We start from the raw sequence: 15,296 nt of genomic DNA, 5'->3' as shown, positions 1-15,296 counted from the left end.
GTGCAAAGTTGTATAGGTAGAAAAGAGTACTTGTTTGGCAGGGCAACAACAGAGCTCAATAATAGCAAAAGTAAGCAATGACCAGAACAGGGCACAAAGGATCTTCAACAAGCCATGTCAGGAGTTTAGCCTTTATCTCAATGAAAATGTGAAGCACTAAAAAGTTTCAAGCAGGGATGTGATAATGATTTTGGTTTAGAGAAATCCTTCTGGCTATACAACAAAAGGAAGGAATAAACTTGGAGGCAACCAAATCTAGTAGATTTATTAAAAGACTATTAAAATCACTACTACCCTTAGATAAAGGCAACAGGATCTGGCCTTCCTGTGGCCACACCTCTCTCCATGTAATGAGCAGAGAAAAGGGCCAAGAGGAAGTGTCACTTTACTTGGTCTCACCCCAAGAGACCACTTTCCACCGACCTGGAATCCCAGAACTCCTAGCCTAAATGGCAGAGCCCATTTCCAGGAAAGGTCCTCATGCAGGTATGTGCAACCCTAGGCCTGAAAGGTAGCCAAAGGGCAGTTGCTGAGGGAAGATAGGGGCTGTGGAGAAAGCTTAGACATTTTACCACAATTTTAAATATATATATGTATGTATATATATAATATTTGTAATATTGTATATATTATAAATAAACATTTAAGAAATATTTTATTGCAGTAAAATATATTTTATAATATATAAGTGTATATATATCATAAGTATATATAATATATACAATATTGCATATATTATATGCAATATTGAAAATTAGCAATTTCATACCATACTCATGTATAAATGAATATTTGTGCCTAGAAACCTAAGTTTTTTAATGATATATAGTCCTGATCTGAAATTTTAAATTTTTTAATTTTTTGAGAATTTCTGAAGTAATTCTCTGACAGACAGAAAATATTTCCCCTATAAAACAGACATACTAAAGTCAGGATCAACGTACTAGAAAGTCAAAGCAATTTGAAGATAGATAAGCCAACCAGGTGTTGATAACAGGCTGGTGAAACAAAAAAGAAAAATCATTTAGTGAAGGATTTTTTTTTTTTTTAATAGCTACTTTATTTATTTATTTATTTATTTATTTTGGCTGTGTTGGGTCTTCGGTTCGTGCGAGGGCTTTCTCTAGTTGCGGCAAGTGGGGGCCACTCTTCATCGCGGTGCGGGGACCGCTCTTCATCGCGATGCGCAGGCCTTTCACTATCGCGGCCCCTCCCATTGCGGGGCACAGGCTCCAGACGCGCAGGCTCAGTAGTTGTGGCTCACGGGCCCAGCTGCTCCGTGGCATGTGGGATCTTCCCAGACCAGGGCTCGAACCCGTGTCCCCTGCATTAGCAGGCAGTTTCTCAACCACTGCGCCACCAGGGAAGCCCTAGTGAAGGATTAATGTGTGGCTAAAGGCAGATATTTGTTATACACAAATGAGCTACTGTATCGCACAGCTCTTCTCATTAGTGTACAGAGATGCGTTACCCTCACATTAAATAAAGACTCAGTGAGCAAAACACTGTAGCAAGCATCTGTTGGCTAATGACAAAGAAAACCATAGACCCTTTGAGGCCAATTTCCATCCAGCTGTAAGCATGGAAGCAGCAAACACACCTACTGCTTTACAATATCAATCTCAAATAACCATGAAAAAGAAGCTCCTCGGCTTTCATGTTATTTTGTGGCAAAGGCGTTACAAGTATTAATTACATATGCTAAACAAGACACTTAGAAAAAGTTAACTCTAAATAAGCAGATATCGAAATATATAACTGCATTTTATTCTCATTCCGCCTTTCTTTGTCTCCATATCCATAGTAAGGAGAATTGGCCTACAGAAGGCACTAAACAAAACTGTAAACTAGGTAAAGTTTGTCTTCTGCATCCAATCACTTACATTACCAGTTACTTTTTTCTGTCTTTATTTCACTACCTTTTCCTGCCTACCCTAACCCCAACATTCTTAGATTTTCCAGGACCTCTGCTGTTATGTTCTCTGAGGCCCGCCTTGGCCTCCCTTGCTCCTGTGTTGAATTTATTTATCTATATTTTTCTCAATGCATGTGACCTGATAAAAGAACAGCACCTGCAAACATCCATAACTCCTTTCCTTTTGCCTCTCCTTCCATCCAGGACTAATGCTTTCACCTAAGCTCAAGACCACACTCTCTCTTGCCTTCTCAGAAATCTTTTAAATACCCTTTATCTTACCAATGTATTCAACTTTCTCTCTTCACTAGTATCTTTCCTTCATTACATAAACATATTTAAGTCTCTACCTAAAAAAACAACAAAACCTTTAACTTAAAAGGCAAATAAATCCTACTATATGGAACTTACCCTATGGTGTCCTCCCTTTCGTCTCTGCCCTCACGCAAATTCCCTCTCCAGTCCACAGCAATACGACTTCTGCTAACACCATTATATTAATCCAAGAGTTCTTAACCTAGGACAGTAGGGTCTGTGGATAGAATTCAGAAGATCCATGAACTTAGATGGCAAAATAAATTATTTCTTTATTTTCTCCAAACCTCTAAAATTACTAATATATATACTGTACTTACAAATTTACTAAATTACTATTGGCCTGCCACTATATCTTGTTGTGTAGTATGTTAAACAAGCACATATTACTTTATCACAATTTGTTTGGTAATGATATTTTAGTATAATTGCTTTCCTTTGTAATCCTATGTATTTTATTTTATCCATCTGTGGCAAACTGTATTTTCCGAATATGCTGCAAAAATATCTCCCATTCCACATGCTCTTCTATGATGTAAATTTGCCACTTCCCCATAAAGAGGTAGAGCTTAATTCCCTTCTCCTTAAATCCAGAGTGGCACTTAACTTGCTAGTAACCAAGAGAGTGTGGTGGAAGTGACACTGAGTGACTTCTAATGCTGGTTAAGGAAAAGTCATGCAGGTTCTGGGACTAGGTTTGGGGTGATTTGTTAAACAGCGATTAACCAGCGATTACCAGAACATAATTTGGTACCTGGAACTAGAGTACTAACATAACAAAAACATGTGATACTGGCTTTGGGATTGGGTGGTAGACACAAGGTGGAAGGGCCCTAAGAATCTCATTAGCAAAAGCTTGATGAGCCTTGAGAAGGCTATTGGAGAAGCCTTAAAGGAGAGTGAGTAAAATGCTCTCAGAAGCTGGAGGAAAGAAGACCCTTGTTATAAAGTGGCAGAAATTTTAACAAAACTGTTGCCTGTGCTAAGTTAAAAAGCAGAAAATGTTGATAATGAACTGTTACTTCTAGCTAAGGTAATTCCTAAGCAGAAGGTCCAAAGTGTCAACTGATTTCTTTTATATGTATAGTATTGTAGAAGGTACAGATAGAGAGATGAGTTAAAGAAAGTATTCTGTTTTCAAGCAAAATTTAAGGAAATATAAAGGAACCAGCAATTGCTGGGTTCAAAAGTAAAACTATTTTCATCTACAATCTCTCCAAGCAGAGAATGCTCAAAGTAAGAAAAGGTCTGAAGACAAAGATCAAATAGAGGGTGCTGAAAGGAAAATCTGGTCTCCAGGAAGAGAGGAAGCCACCGGTGTTACTGAAAAATCCTTTATTAACACCTGGTTTCTCCTTGATCTCCTTCCCAGTGCCTTTTTCTGTATTTGTCCACTAAAACTAGATGTGCCCAAGGCTTTTGTACTCAAATCCTGAGCAATTTCTTCTTCAACCACTCCTGAAAATCTATTAACCCAAAAATCTCTCTCTCAAGCCCCCACCTCTCTCCAAGAATTGTAGACAGATCTGCATATCTCCACTTGAATATCTCAGAGAAACCTCAAACTAAATTATTTCAAAACCCTATCCATCCCTACTCCACAAGTTCTTTCTATACATGAACATGCACTGGGAATAAATAGCGCTACCATCCATTTAATTGCACAATGTAGGAGTCATCCCTGATTTCTTCCACTCCTTCTCCCTGCCCCCATCCTCCCCCAACCAACAGTTAGTAATATCAGTCATCAAGTTCTATAGATTCTACCTGCTAAACCTCTCTGGAGTCTACCCCCTCTTCAGTTACATCCTGTCTGGACTACCTTCCAAGCAGTCTCTCCGTTCCAATATATATTTCATACTATTCTCAAAATCACCTTCTTAAAACAAAATATTAATCATGTTAATCTCCTGCTTAAGACCCTTCAGAGATCCCTATCAAAACCTTTTGACATAGCTTACAAGTAAGTACTTTTCGATCCAGCCCTCCCCTACAAACTGCCCCCACATACCATTTATTCTAACTACGCCAAAATAAGGACCCAACATGATTATGAGTACATACTTTTCCCCCTGGGATGCAACTCCTGTTATGAATCTTAAGTACTTTGCTATGTATTTACTGCTTCAACAATTATAGAGCACCTACTCTGTGGCAAATCTGGCAGGATCTATGTCAGGGCTAGGAATACAAAAACAAATGAGAAACAGGTCCTTGCCTCTCCCCTGGAAGCACACAGAAAGAAGGAAAATAAGTACAACACAGGGATTTATAATGGAAGATAGCATGATGTGGTGGACTGACTATTCGAGGAGGGCAGAGAGGTAGAGCAGACAGTAAGAAAAACAACAGGATAAATATAGTACATTCTCCTGGAGCAGCAAGTCTCTTTGATGTAAGTAACTTAAAACATTTTAATATTAATATACTCATTATAAGCAGAATACAAATTACATGAAAGATGCAATAAACTACTTTAAAATTCATGGGCCATTTTGGGTAAGGATGACTATCCAGAGTTAGAATTTAAAGTAATATGACTAAGCAGAAGGATAGCCGCGTTAAGTCAGAGACCCTCTTAGAACTGAGCAACTCACACCACCTAAAGGCTGGCTTTTTGGCTCCACCTATCCAAAAAGCCAACACTGGCTGGGTGAAAATTCAGTGAAACACCACTGGATGGTCAAAAAGATTCTGTAGGACTCTTTGTTACAGCCAGTCTACACCTCTACACAGCCTCTATAGGGGGCTTCAGACATGGCAAGAAGGCTTGCAGGTGACTGAGGAATCTTCAACTTACTCACTTGCTCGGTCAGATTAAAGTCACCTGTAATTATACAAAGGAAGTCTAAGAAGACCAGGAAAAATTATACACTGGCTCCAACTCCTACAGAGATGCTTAGTTAGCAAAACTGCTGATGCCCTTTCAGAAGATCAGCCCTTGGGGAAGTTACACAGGAAAAATGGAGAGACCTATGAGAAACACCTGTGGTGACAAGGACCCATTTTGAACTGGTATGTGGAATGGTGGCTTTGAGGCAAGAGGCAGCCCACCAAAGCCATGGGATAACAAAACAGAAAAAGAACTACTGAAGTTCTGGTTTTGCTTTACTTGTGTCCCAGCAACTATGTGCACACGACGTGGTCCCATATATGGGGCAACCTCTGGTCTCTGGTCCTCAGGAAAATAGGAGCTGAGAAAAACAGCTGGATACACACTAACCTCCCCTGGCTGCTTCTTCACATCACCCTCTGCTCCTACACAAACCTCTTCCTCAAGAGAAACCCCATATTGTATGGGGTTAGGAGTGACTGACTGACTCAAGCTCTCTGAGGCCTGGAGCTCTCTAACTCCTACCCTGATATCACTGGGACATAAACCTGATCCTCCCTACAGAAGCACTGCCTGACAGAGTATCATATCAAGTACCAAAGAGTAAATGTAAAACAGGATGTTTTAGTCTGTTTGAGCTACCATTACAAAATACCATAGACAAGATAGCTTAAACAACAGAAGTACTTCCTCACAGTTCTGGAGGCTGGAGGTCTGCAATTAGGGTGCCAGCACAGTCAGGTTCTGGTGAGAGTTCTCTTTCTGGCTTGCAGATGGCCACCTTCTGGCTGTGTCCACATAGAAGACAGAAAGGAACAGCAAGCTCTCTGGTATCTAGTCTTATAAAAGCACTAATCTCATTGAACCAGGGCCCCACCTTCATGACCTCATCTAACCCTAATTATCTCCCAAAGGCCCCACCTCCAAATACCACACATTGAATGTGAGAGCTTCAACATACGAATTTGGGGTAGGGGGAATGACATACAGTCAGTCCATAACATCTATTTTTTTAAAAAAAGGTGAAATTTGATGCTAACATCGTACCATACGAAAAATCAACACCAGATGGATCAAAGACTTAAACATCAAAAACAACTTTAAAAAACTTAGTGGAAAAGATGGCTATCTTTTGACCACAGGGTAAGGAAAATTTTCTTAAATAAGAGAAATTTGACTATACTAAGAACCATTGCTCATCAAAAAATACCTTCAAGAAAGTAAAAATACAAGTTATAAACTAGCAAAAAGTGTTCACAATACACACAACTTGTAATGCACTATTATCAAATAACATATAAAGGAGTAACACACACATACACACACAAACAGAACATGGTCAGAAAAATGGGCAAGAGACAATGAAGAGGCATTTCACAGCAGAGTGCAGCATATAACCAACACATGTATGAAAAACTGTTCATCACTGGGGATCACAGATTTTCAAAGCAAGACCCTGTGTCATGAAAAACCATGGAAAGCTTTGTAATGGACCAAAAAACAAAGAAACAAACAAACAAAAACTAGTCAATCTTCTCTCAAGTTCACACATACATTACCTCCATCTTTCATTGCCTTTGAGCAATTTTTCAATTTGATGAAATGTAGAAAATTGATGATAATGTGAATTATTCTTGTGTACAACAGAGCAAATTACTTGTGTCCAGTGGATTACAATCGGTAATTGCACAGGAGATATACCAATTTTTGCATTTATTTGAAAATTTTATTTCAGCATTCCTTTACTACACATAAATGAGTAGCTCTTCAAATTTCCCTTTGAAATGATTTTAACGTCTTATCAGTTTCCTCAATAGTGAGTTAAATACTTGACAAGTGCTCATTCTGTATCTGTATGAGAGTCACAATTATACCTCCTTTTAAAAATCCTTTATGACCACAATTAAAATTCAACATCACCCACTATGATTTAAAAAACAAAAACAAAAAAAAACCTTTCAGCAAACGAGGAATAGAAAGGGTTACTCAACCCAAGGATAACATCTTCACGGTGAAAGACTGAAAACTTTCTCCCCAAAATCAGGAACAATCCAAGGATGTCTGCTCTCACCACTTGCATTCAAAATTGTACTGAAGGTTCTAGTTAGTAAATAAGGCAAGGGGAAAATGATAGGATGATAGAAAGAATTAAAAAAAGAAAAAAAGATGATAGGAGGAAGTAAAACTGTCTTTACTTACATACATATCATAGTTACATAGTAAAGCCTAGAAAATCTTAAGAAAAAAAGGCTACTAAAACTTACAAAGGCCAATATACAAAATTAAATGATATACTAGTAATGAACAACTGGAAATGAAACACTTTTAAAATGCCATTACAATAGCATAAAAAAATCAAAGTAGAAGACTTGTACACTGAAAACTAAAAAAAATACATAGCTCTTGAGAAATTAAAGATGATCTAAATAAGTGGAGTGAGATATCATGTTTATAAAGTGTTAAGATGTCTACTCACTCCAAATTGACCTGTGGAGTAAGTACAGTGTGAAGCAAAATCTACAAACGTTTTTTCAGAAAATGAAAAGCTGATCCTAAAACCTAAGTGGAAAAGTGGATTTTAATATTTAAATGAAAATACAAGGAGCCTAGAAGAGCCAAAACAAATCTTTAAGAAAAACAAAATTAGAGAACTTATACTACCTGACTTCCAAACTTATAAAGCTACTGTAATCCAGATAGTAAGGTATCAGCAAAAAGAAGAAAAATACATCAATGGAACAGAAGACAGAACTCAGACACACACATACACAGTCAACTGATTTTTTTTTTTTTTGGCTGCATTGGATCTTTGTTGCTGCACACAGGCTTTCTCTAGTTGCGGTGAGCGGGAGCCACTCTTTGTTGCGGTGCGCAGTCTTCTCACTGCGGTGGCTTATCTTGCTGTGGAGCACGGGTTCTAGGCACACGGGCTACAGTAGTTGTGGCACACTGGCTCAGTAGTTGTGGCTTGTGGGCTCTAGAGCGCAGGCTCAGTAGTTGTGGCGCACAGGCTTAGTTGCTCCGCGGCACGTGGGATCTTCCCGGACCAGGGCTCGAACCCACGTCCCCTGCATTGGCAGGCGGATTCTTAACCACTGTGCCACCAGGGAAGTCCCTGTCAACTGATTTTTGACAAAGTCATCAAAGCAATTCGATGAGGAAAAGAAAGTCTTTTCAACAAATGGTACTGGGAAAACTGGTTATCCACATGCAAAATAATGAAATTGAACCCTCACCAGCACGATATACAAAAGTTAACTCAAAATGGATCAAATACTTAAATGTAAGACCTAAAACAAATACCTAAATGTAAGACCTTTCTCTTAGAAGAAAACATACGGCAAAAGTTTCAGAGCACTGGATTTGGCAATGATTTCTTGGATATAACACCAAAGGCATAGGTAACAAAAGACAAAACAGACAAATTGGACTTCATGAAAATTTTTGTTTTGTGCATCCAAAGACACTATTCATGGAGTAAAAAGGCAAGCCACAGAATGGGAGAAAATATTTGCAAATCATATATATGATAAGGGATTAATATCGAAAATATATAGAGAACTCCTAAAACTCAACAACAACAACAAAAATAACCCTATTCAAAAATGGGCAAAGGACTTGAATAGACATTTCCCCAAGAAGATATATGAATGGCCAATAAGCACAGGAAAAGATGCTCAACATCACTAATCATTAGGGAAATGCAAATCAAAACTACATCTCATAGCCACTAGCATGGCTACTATGAAAAAAATAGTAAACAAGTTTTGGCAAAATGTGGAGAAACTGGAACCCTTGTGCACTGTTCAGGGGAATTTTAAATGGTACTTCAGCTGTGGAAAGCAATATGGTGATTCCTCAAAAATGAAAACAGAATTACCAAATGATCCAGCAAATCCACTTCTGGGTATAAGCCCAAAACAACTGAAAGCAGGATCATGAAGATATATTGGTACACCCAAGTTCACAGGAGCATTTTTCATAATAGCTAAAACATAGAAGCAACCCAAGTATCCATCAACAGATGAACAGATAAGCAAAATATGGTATATACATATAATGGAATATTATTCAGCTTTATAAAGAAAGGGAAAATATACTACAACACAGATGAACCTTGAGGACATTATGCTAAGTGAAATAAGCCAGTCACTAAAAGACAAATACTGTATGATTCCACTTACATGAGGTACTTAGAGTAGTCAAAGTCATAAAGACCGAAAGCATTATTGTGGTTGCCTGGGACTGGGGGGAGGGGAAAATGGGGGTTTGTTTCACAAGATGAAAGGAGTTATGGGGATAGATGGTGGTGATCGCTGCACAATGTGAAAGCATTTAATACCACTGAACTGTACATTTAAATATGGTTAAAATGATAAATTTTTTGTTACGTATATTTGACCACAAATTTTTAAAAAGGCATTAAAAAAGAGCGAGAATGGGAGGAAAGAAGTTTGTGATGGTGAGAAAAGATGATTTTTTTTAAAAAAATTGATAGAAATCAGAATAGTGGTTTGCTCTGGTGAGGGAAAAGAATGTCAAGGAAGGAGCCTAAGGAAACTGAAGGGGTAATAAAAATGTTCTAAATTTTTATAGGGGATTGGGTTATATAGGTATATGCACATGTCAAAACTCACTGAACTGTATATTTAAGATCTGTGCGTTTTATTGTAAAGTTGAAAATTATACCTCGCTTTTAAAGTTTTTTTAAAGATCACAACTAGATACTATTTTAGATCATTCAACTAGCAAAATTTTAAAGTCTGAAAACACCAAGTAGTGGAGAGACTGTAAAACAACAGGATCTCTTATACACTGATGGTAGAAGGATAAAATGGGGCAATCACTCTGGAAATAAACTTCAGAGTATCTTTTTAAGTTTAATATTTACTACTGATACCATATGACCCAGCAATTCCATTCATAGTTACGTACCCAGGAGAATCTCTCGCACATGAACTATAAGAGTCATGTACAGGAATGTTTCTTGCATCAGTGTTAAAAATAGCAAACACCTGAAGTCAGAATTTTTTATCACTCAAACCCAGAAATAAATTGAGCATGATAACTAAGGGTATCAGTTTCAAATACTGACGATGTCTTTATGTTTTAAAGACAACTCAGTTTTAGTATGTATATATTATCAGTTTGTCAAGGTGTGTGTGTACAGAACAAATCCAAAATTAAGGCACAGAATTAAGGTACTATAATGAATTTTTATTTTAAAAGGTAGAATTTATTCATTCAGCATGGCTTTTATGAGAGTAAAGATTGGAACTTATCTAAATGCTGGTTACATCATCTATACTATATTCATACACAAAATATCCTGCAACTGTAAACATGAATAAAGTAGATCTAAATATACAGAAAGATCTCCAAGTTATGAAAGGAAGTTGAAAAAGGAAGAAGTAGAACAGTACATTCTCATGGATTAAAATAAATTCCATATAGATATTTTTAAATTTATATTCATATTTGCAAAAATAATTTGAAAGCTAATAAACTGCTAATGGAACTTTCTTCTGAAAATAAAGACAGGGGATCTAAGGTGAAAGGAAGACTTACTTTTCACTGTAAATCCTTTGGTACCATCTGAATTTCTGACCACATACCTGTTTTTTCAATTTACATGGAGGGAGGGGAGAAAGAGGCTCTCAGACTTTCATGTTTCTGGCAAGCAACCTCTCCCATGCCTCACAGCAGATATGCCAAACCTTCACCACTCCCTTCAAACTCCATATCTCACCCCTGTTGCCTCCCTCCAGAACATCGCCAACCACAACATCACCAAGCCAAGGACCTTGTTTTCCACTTCAGAGAAAAGGGGAACTGCCTATATTTCCTAATTCATTCCCATAAATTTATCTCTGGCTACATCCATGGGCATATCCTTCCCTCAGAAGAAACAGGCCACTTCAGGCAAATTCGTATTCCAGATGCAATCTTTCACCTCTGCAGGGGAGCCTATTCTCTGTGTCATTCCTCTCTCCACTTCCACAAGCTTGCTCGTAACTGGTCCCTTCTCCCACCAGCTCTGTACATACACATGCTCAAAAGTCTCTCCTATATTAAAAAATATCTTATGCTCTCCTCTATGTAGCACCCTAAACTCATTCTTCCCCTTCACAGTTACACTTCTCACAACAGTAGTCCTTACTCCCTGACATCTCTTCTTCTTCATTTCCCATTCACTGCTCAACCTACCAGAATCTTGTTTCCGTCCCCACCACTAAAAAAACAAAAACAAAAACAAAAACCACTCTTGCTACTCTTGCTAAAATCACTAAAAGACTAAACCAATAGTCATTTTGTGAACCTTATTTTACTATCTCTCTGCAGTATCTGACACTGCTGACTTCTGCCACTCTTCTTTTTTTCTTTTTCTTAAATAAATTTTTATTTATTTTTGGCTGCGTTGGGTCTTTGTTGCTGCGCGTGGGCTTTCTCTAGTTGCAGCAAGCGGGAGCTACTCTTCGTTGTGGTGTGCGGCCTTCTCATTGTGGTGGCTTCTCTTGTTGCAGAGCACGGGCTCTAGGTGCACGGTCTTCAGTAGCTGTGGCTCGCGGGCTCTAGAGCGCAGGCTCAGTAGTTGTGGCACACAGGCTTAGTTGCTCTGTGGCATGTGGGATCCTCCCGGAGGGCTCGAGCCCGGGTCCCCTGCAGTGGCAGGCGGATTCTTAACCACTGCGCCACCAGGGAAGTTCCTGACACTCTTCTTGAAACCCTCTAATCCCCTGGCTTCTGTGACACATCTCTCTTCTATCTCTACAATATGCACTGGAGATTCAAAGATGTATATGACAAAGTCCCTGACTTCAAGGAGCACAGATTCTAAAATGAGAGAAATATATGCAAACAATCACAACACAGTGAAATAGTACTATGATAGTTATAGGTACAAAGTGCTGCGGTAGCTTCATGATGGAGAAAGAGAGGGAGCATGCATTCTAAGAGGCAGCAACTAGAATGTACAAAGGCACACATATAAATCAGCATGGTATGTACAGGGAATTTAATTGATAATCGTTCAGCATACAAGTTTTGAAATCTGATTCTACTATTTACCAGCTCAATGACATAAAATAACAATCTCTATTTCAAAGGACTACTATGAAAATTAAATTAAATAGGGTCTTAGCATAGGGTCTGGCATATATTGAAAGGTCTCAATAAATGTTAACTCTTTCATGACAAAAACACTGAACAAACTAGGAATAAAAGGGAACTTCCTCAACCTGATAAAGGGCAGTTAGGAAAAACCCACAGGTAACATCATACTTAATGCTAAAAGATTGAATTCTTTCCCCCTAAGATCAGGAACAAGATGAGGATGACTGCTCTCACCACTTCTATTTAACACTGTGCTGAAGGTTTTAGTCAGGGCAATTAGGTAATAAAAAGACATAAAAGGCATCCAGATTGGAAAGGAAGAAATAAAACTATCACTATTTGCAGATGACAAGATATTCAATATAAAAAAATTCTAAGTAATAACTACCAGAACTAACAGTTGAACTAATAGTTCAGCCAGGGTGCACGATTTAAAATCCAATTACATTTCTATACTCCAGCAATGAACAATCCAAAAACAAAAGTAAAGAAACTATTTCATTCACAATACTATGAAATAGAATAAAGGACTTAAGAATAAATTTGACAAAAAAAGCACAAGACATACGTTGAAAATTATAAAACATCATTGAAAGAAATTAAAGAACACCTAAATAAATGAAGAGACCTCCAATGTTCATGGATTGGAAGGCTTACTATTGTAAAGTTTCCAAACTGATTTACAGTTTCATAATACAGATCAACACAGTCTCTATCAAAATCCCAGACGGATCTTTTTTTGTAGAAATTGACAAGCTGATCCTAAAATTCATATGAAAATGCAAGGGGGGACTTCCCTGGTGGTCCAGTGGTTAAGAATCCATCTTGCAATGCAGGGACACCCGTTCAATCCCTGGTCCGGGAACTAAGATCCCACATGCCGTGGGGCAACTAAGCCTGCACGCCGCAACTACAGAGCCCACGCGCTCTGGAGACTGTGCGCCACAACTAGAGAGAAGCCCACGTGTGTACTGCAATGAAGAGCCCGAGTGCCGCAACTAAGACCTGACGCAGCCATAAAATAAATAAATAAATATTTTTTTAAAAAAAGAAAGAAAATGCAAGCACCAGAGGAGTCAAAACAACCTTGAATAAGAACAAAGTTGGAGAATTCACACTTCGGGATTTCAAAACTTCCTACAAAACTACAGTAATCAGACAATGTGATACTAGCACAAGGAAAGATGTATTAATCAATGGAATCGAATTAAAAGTCCAGAAATAAATCCTTACATTTATGGTCAACTGATATTCTTTAAGGGTGCCAAGATAATCCAATGGCCTAGGACAACTAGATATCTGAATGCAAAAGAATGAAGCTGAGCCTCTACTTCACACCATACATAAAAATTAACTCAAAATGAATCATAGACCTAAATTTAAGAGCTGAAACAATAAAACTTACATTTAGAAGAAAATATGAATAAATCTCCATCACGTTGGATTAGGCAATGGTTTCTTAGATAAAACATCAAAATCATAAGCAACAAAAGAAACAGATAAAATTTAAAATTTTTGTGCTTTAAAGAACAATATTGAAAAAGTGAAAAGACAACTCACAGAATGGGAGAAAATATTTGCAAATCATATATTTCATAAGTGACTTGTATCCAGAATATATAAAGAACTCTTACAATAAAAGGATAACCTAATTTTTAAATGGGCAAAGGATTTGAATAGACATTTCTCAAAGAAAGATATACAAATGGCCATTAAGCGCATGAAAAGGTATTCAACATCATTAGCCACTAGGGAAATACAAATCAAAAGCACAATGAGATACCACTTTACATCCATTAGAATGGCTGTAATTGAAAAAAAGAAAAAAAGGAAGAGGATAATAACAAATGCTGGTGACGATATGGAGAAACAAATCCTCATACATCACTGGTGGGAATGAAAAATGATACAGTCACTTTGGAAAACTGTTTGGCAGCTCCTCAAAATGTTAAACATAGATTGACCAAATGACACACAAAAACTTATACACAAATGTTCATAGCAAAATATTCATAATAACCCAAATGTAGAAACAACCTAAATGTCCACCAACTGATGAACAGATAAGCAAAATATGGTACACGCATATTTCAGAGTCCAGCTCCTGACCAAGAAATTGACGTGTGACTTTTCCAACCCAACCATAAATGACTACAAAGGCCCTGGCAGGCCTCACATAGGAAATCTGCCCTCCCCTGACCAGACTTGGTGCACAGCCAGTGCACTGCAGTCTCTGAAGAGAGTTGCAGTCAAGGACCCAGGCACCCCTGACTGACCATGCTCTTTAGCACAGCTGCATCCCTAGCCCAGGTACCTTCTTCCAGAAGTTTCTTTATATGTGGCCTGCAGCTGAGGCCTTTCTTCAGGTGCCTCTTCTGAGATCTTCTCATTAGGGAGGAAACATTAAAGACACTTTTTCTCTACTCTGACTCAGTACTTTTCCACTCCAAGTCCTTCCGTCTCACCCTCCAACCAGGCCTGGGTCCATAAAACTGCAGGAACCTTTTGTTTGGGGCTCCCTCAGCAGTGAGACAACCCCCCCTCCCACCCTGTACTGATTCACCTGAGTGAGAGGGCCTGCACTTTCTCAGGTTTAGCCTCTTGCTTATACTATCTCAGTAAGTGAATAAAGACTAGAATGTTACTTTCATTTTGGAATGTTGTTTTTAATCAGCTACCTTGACACCTGGAAGCTCAGCCCTTACCCCTGCCCCCCAACTCACTTCTCTCTCACAAGCTCAGCTAAACTCCTGACACATAAAATAGAATATTATTTAGCCATAAAAAGGAATGAAGTAACTGGTTCATGATGAACCATGGATGAACCTTGAAAACTTTATGCTAAATGGAAGAAGTAAGTCACAAAAGACCACATACTATACAATTCCATTTATATGAAATGTCCAGAATAGGCAGCTCTATAGAGAGAAAGTAGATTAGTAGCTGCCAGGGACTGAGTAGAGAGAGGAATGGATAGTGACTGCTAATGAGTTCTGATGTCTCTTTGAAGTGATGAAAATATTCTAGAATTAGACTGTGGTGATAGTTGCATAACGCTGTAAATACAATAAATTACATCAAATTTAAATAAATGGATGAATTTCATGGTATGTAAATTAT

The 15,296-nt window shown here is 38.1% G+C and overlaps 1 protein-coding gene across 13 annotated transcripts in view; it reads right to left on the bottom strand.

Moving 5' to 3' along the window:
* PEAK1 (pseudopodium enriched atypical kinase 1) overlaps positions 1 to 15,296 on the bottom strand; it is a 301,070-nt gene that overhangs the window by 233,185 nt on the left and 52,589 nt on the right. For 10 of the 13 annotated variants that reach the window (XM_068556176.1, XM_068556169.1, XM_068556116.1 and 7 more), the window contains exon 3: positions 2,327 to 2,447. The exons of the other annotated variants lie outside the window; for them this stretch is intronic. The gene's annotated coding sequence lies outside the window, so the exon portion shown is untranslated. The remainder of the gene's footprint in view (positions 1 to 2,326; positions 2,448 to 15,296) is intronic. 13 annotated transcript variants of the gene reach the window in all.

This window comes from Eschrichtius robustus, chromosome 1 (genome assembly GCF_028021215.1).
Source record: "Eschrichtius robustus isolate mEscRob2 chromosome 1, mEscRob2.pri, whole genome shotgun sequence".
Taxonomy (NCBI): domain Eukaryota; kingdom Metazoa; phylum Chordata; class Mammalia; order Artiodactyla; family Eschrichtiidae; genus Eschrichtius; species Eschrichtius robustus.
This window is presented reverse-complemented; position numbering and strand designations above follow the sequence as displayed.